This window comes from Littorina saxatilis, linkage group LG6 (assembly GCF_037325665.1).
Source record: "Littorina saxatilis isolate snail1 linkage group LG6, US_GU_Lsax_2.0, whole genome shotgun sequence".
NCBI classification, from domain to species: Eukaryota; Metazoa; Mollusca; class Gastropoda; order Littorinimorpha; family Littorinidae; genus Littorina; species Littorina saxatilis.
This window is the reverse complement of record NC_090250.1, coordinates 27,163,121-27,168,120: the sequence shown is the minus strand read 5'-3', so window position 1 is coordinate 27,168,120 and position 5,000 is coordinate 27,163,121. Positions and strand designations below refer to the sequence as shown.

General features: G+C 43.7%; 1 protein-coding gene and 1 long non-coding RNA gene across 5 annotated transcripts in view; both read right to left on the bottom strand.

Moving 5' to 3' along the window:
• The window catches only part of LOC138968883 (uncharacterized), a 4,765-nt gene extending 4,228 nt beyond the window's left edge, over positions 1 to 537 (bottom strand). Inside the window, exon 1 of the long non-coding RNA XR_011456310.1 lies at positions 208 to 537. This is a non-coding gene — a long non-coding RNA (uncharacterized lncRNA). The remainder of the gene's footprint in view (positions 1 to 207) is intronic.
• Positions 1 to 5,000, bottom strand: part of LOC138968882 (F-BAR and double SH3 domains protein 2-like) — a 110,315-nt gene that overhangs the window by 46,008 nt on the left and 59,307 nt on the right. The gene's annotated exons all lie outside the window — the stretch shown is intronic.

The following is a 5,000-nucleotide window of genomic DNA, read 5'->3' as shown; positions in this document are numbered from 1 at the left end:
AAAATCAACATCAAATTGAAATAGAGTTTATTTACCAACGCAGAACTAATGTAAAAGGTCCACTGATCAGCTGAAACCGTTGCGACAGCAAAATTAGAGAAATTGTCTTCAAACGTCCACAGATACAAGTAACAGGAACATGTTACAACAAAAATACGAGTGACTAAGCTTAGATGAATTAATACAAAATCTCAGCAAGCAACTTACAGATAACAATCGGAAATCCTGAGCCAAATCAACGCAGCGACAACGCAGACAGGACCACAGATCTAAAAATGTCAACGTTCTTTTTTGGTCCAGCTGAAGCATGATGGGACAATTAGTAACATTATTAAATTGTAAAAATAAAAATGCTAATACTTACCGCTTATTAGATGTCTCAGATGAAATAAATGTTTGATGAAAAAATATAAGCACAACACGATTAAAAACAAAAACAAAAAAACGTCCCGCAGCGGTCTAGGGGGTATAAAAATTATATACTCTAAGCGACGCTAGATCCCGACGAGTCTCCGTAGCTCAATCGGTAGAGCGCTGACATGGCAAGGCGAAGATCACGGGTTCGAATCTGCTCAAGGCCCAAATATTTTTAATGTATTATTTTATTCGGATCATGACTAAAAGACGAAGTGGAACACTTGTGGAACACTTGTTGAACACGTGTGTTCACCTGGTGTTCCACTGTGCAAAAAAGTGTTTACCATGTGTTCCAAAAGTGTTCAGGTAGCAGAAGATGCTTCAGGATAACACATTGAGAACACTTTCTGTGTTCCAAAAGTGTAAAAATGTGTTCACCCTAACACTTTAAGTGTTCACCCTAAACACTTTCAGTGTTCTCAAAGTGTTATAAAATTTAGAGTGTGTGCTTGGAATCAAGAGAGAGAGAGAGAGAGAGAGAGAGAGAGAGAGAGAGAGAGAGAGAGACTCAGAGAGAGAGGGCGCATCCTTTAACCCATTTACAATACTGATCCCTACCGTTTTATTTCGAACTGAAACATTATTTTTACATAATCCCCACTGTTTTTCAAAAAGCTGAAATAGAGACTGGGTCTGTCCCTTTAATCATACATACTGGCTGTTGTCTGGTTGGCAGCCGATCAAGGGTGGGATTTTATTTTCAAGAGCACGCCGGCTACAATTTAAACGGCCCATCAGATGTATAAATGTTGTTTTTATAAAACTGCAAAAGCTATGGCCCTTTAAAAATAACAACCTTATTTCAAGTTGATGCTCCAGCCAGCTCCAGGTATTGTCATTAACATGCACAGCACACTTACGTCATTCAGGTCTTGCTGCACAATTACGTCATTCATACCTACGACCAAACCCTTTTTTGGGGGTGGGGAAGGAGGAGGAATGGTTGTTAATGATTTTTTTGGCCGGTCACCTACTAATGTTTCTCTCTCTCCCTCTCTCTCTCTCTCTCTCTTTCTCTCGCCTCTCTCTCTCACGCTCTCTCCCTCTCTCTCTTTCACACACACACACACACACACACACACACACACACACACACACACACACACACACACAAACACCTACATAAACAAAAACATAAATAATATCATCCTCTTTCCTCACCCCTTCCATCCCTTTCTCTCTCTCTCCATCTCTCTCTCTCTTTCTCTCTCTCTCTCTGCCCCACCCCATCCAACCACACTAACGGCCTGTACTGCAGGCTTAAAAACAATCGCAATATATTGCAACATCAGAACAAGCACAAAACAAAGCCCAACACAGTAAACCGGTAACTGAACCAGTTTGCATAGCTATCGCGGTCATGCAGTCAATAGTAGTCCGTCAATAAACTGAGCTAGCTCTTGACCCCAGCACTTTGTCCTATAACCGGTACTTGACAAGTGATGATCGTCGTCATTATTGTCGTTGACATTCCGGCCACACTTAATGGAGTTTAATACCAACCCTAACCCAGTAACTGTTCAGTGCGTGATAGGTTGCTCGTTCTTGTTTGGGTTTGAGTGGTTTCTTCCCTGTTTTGTTGATTGGTTGGCTGGTTGATTGGCTTTGGAGGGAGAGGGAGAGGAGTAGTGGTGGTGTTTGATTGGATGGTTGATCGGTTGGTTGATTGGTTGTTGCGTTGATTGTATGTTTGGTTGGTTGGCTGGATGATTGATTGGCTGGTTGTTTTGCTGGTTGTTTGGCTTTGGAGGAAGAGGGTAGAGGTGGTGGTGTTAGGTCAACAGAGCAGCTGTTTTATCCTATTAACTATCAGTAAACTAAACATTAGACATGAGACTTTCCAATTGTCTACACAATACATGTGGATGGAAAAAAGTGTTCTTTGACTGCCCTTTAAATAAATGAATACATATTAACAAACAAAGCATAAAAACGTATGACTCAGTCACAATAGCGTGCATTTATCTATGTCCTTGTTTTCTGGCATCCTCCTGTTGAACTTTACAAGGGATAACTGACATTGGTGGGGCAATTTCCACTGCAATCGAAATCAAATGTGTCATTTACTACTGCACTGTACACATTGTGTTAGAACTGGGTTAAAATGTTAAGAGAGGAGAACCAATGCATGTCTGCTTTCTTGAGTGCAAAATCTTACAAATATGAGTTTTTTTAATACTCGACTTCCCAGAATGCCGTTGCACTGAATAGTGTAGAAATTCAAATTGCAATACGATACACTTCAACATTTTTCAAGTGTCATTTCAAAGGCGCTTGTTGATGAGATCTGAAGTTAAAAGCGCTGTTGTATTCTGAAATAAACAAATGAAATCTTCAGTATTTTGATTTGATACAGAAGGAAGAATGAGCTTTGATTTCTGTTTGCTCTTCAAGTCTGGCTGTGACAGCGTGGCACTTCTGTCTGTCTGCAAGTCTATCTGTCTCTGTCTGTCTGTCTGTAGCTCTGTCTGTCTGTCTGTCTCTTTCACACCGGCACACACACACACACACACACACACACACACACATACACACACACATGGACACACACGCACGTACGCAGGAACGCACGTATGCACGCACGCAAACAAATACACACACACACACGTACGCAGGAACGCACGTACGCGCGCACGCAAGCAAATACACGCAAGCAAATACACACACACACACACACGTACGCAGGAACGCACGTACGCACGCACGCAAGCACACACACACACACACACACACATACACAAAGTCAGCACACTTTTACACGATGGCTTCACCATCTTCGCAGCGATGACTCAGACTTCCGACATGACTGTACTTGTTATTGTGGCGGGGTTATGGATGTGATGCATGCGAAAAAGCGAGTTATGGTCTCAGCTCGGCTGTCTACTGCAGTGGAACCCCCTTTTAAGACCTAAAAAAATCTTAAATAATCATGTAGCAATACGGAGGAAGTCTTAAAGGCACAGTGCAGCTCACAGCCTTCGTTTTTGTTGCAGCTGAGTGCATTTACAGTTCAAAATTCCTCCTATGGTGGTAAAACAAACCCAAAACTGAACCCCCCCCCCCCCCCCTGTGAAGCTCGACAGTTTCTTGTTCACGCGAGTGCATAAATTAACCTAGTTATTACGTGGTGTTTGGTCGGAGTTCGATTCAACCATAGATGAAGGGATATCTATGATTCAACTGAGTGATTCCGGCTTCCATTTTGTTTTACACAAACTCATGATGACGTCTGACATAGTTTGCTAGTGACGTGTCTTTTTGTGCATGATGTGGTGATCTACCTGATCTAAATTTAGATCCAAAAATATGTCAAGATCAGCCGGGTCCGAGTACGAAATTAATTCGTAAACAAATCGCAGTTCTCGACTCTTTGGGTGCAAGTCAATGAAACTTGGTAGTTCTTCTAACGGATAGCTGCCTGAGGTATGAATAAAAGCCCCAGGGACTCCGTGCACCTGGATTTGACAAGTTCAGTACCTTTAACATGGACTTTAAGACACTCACAGACTTTATAACTCAGACCGAAAATCTGTATCTGTAAAGGGTGGGGTGGGGTTTACCGGGGGAGGGGGGGGGGTTACAAGAGAGGTTCCACTGTAGAGATGTTTGGAGCATAGTGGACCTTGTAGTGTAGTGCAGTCATTGTAGGGGGAATGGACAGTCTGGATTGGGTGGGTGTGTGTTTGGGGGGGGGGGACTTTAAACTCGCGACAGCAATGGTTTATTTGAGAGAGACATAGCAAAAGAGAGAGAGAGAGAGAGAGAGACAGACAGACAGACAGAGAGACAGACAGAGAGACAGACAGACAGAGAGACAGGCGCGCACACACACACACACACACACACACACACACACACACACATAGACGTACGTACACAGACAGACAGACAGACAGACACACAGACGCCAGCGCGCGCGCGTTTTGAAAAGCATTCAAATATACGGTCGGCAAGAGAGAGCTATTCATATGTTCTGGCAAGGTCCAGAAGAGGAGCAAGCAAGCAAGCAAGCACGCAAGCAAGCGTGTGGGTGGGCTGTCAGTTCCTGTCTGAGCTCGTCAAAATCCTCTGGAATTGGCCTGGAACCGCTATTCATCATCGACGCAACCTGAGACCTTTGCTACCCCCCCCCCCCCCCTCCTTCCTCATCTCTGGCAGTTCAAGATTCTCCTTTGCATTTAGAACTGATGTCATTCACAACACTTGGGATATCTATCTACATATTGCTTGTCAATCATTCTTACTCTTCTTCTGCATTCGTGGACTGCAACTCCCACGTACACTCGGAGGCACGCACGGGGCTTTTACGTGATTGTCTGTTTGTCACCGTCCTTTAGGCAGCCATATTCCGTCTCCTGGGAATGCCTATTCTATTCTGCAATATTTTTTCTTCTTGGATTTTGTCAGTGTACGCTTGAGGTCACTGTCAGAGATGCTACGCGTAATGGCCGTGTCCAAACAAGTCAGGTTGGTATGAATGATCCCGTGCGAACGTTCATGTAAACCACCAAATAGATGTCCAGGCTCAGTCTTGCACTGGACAACAGGCCCTTTCCGTGTGGACACGCGCTAACCATAATTAT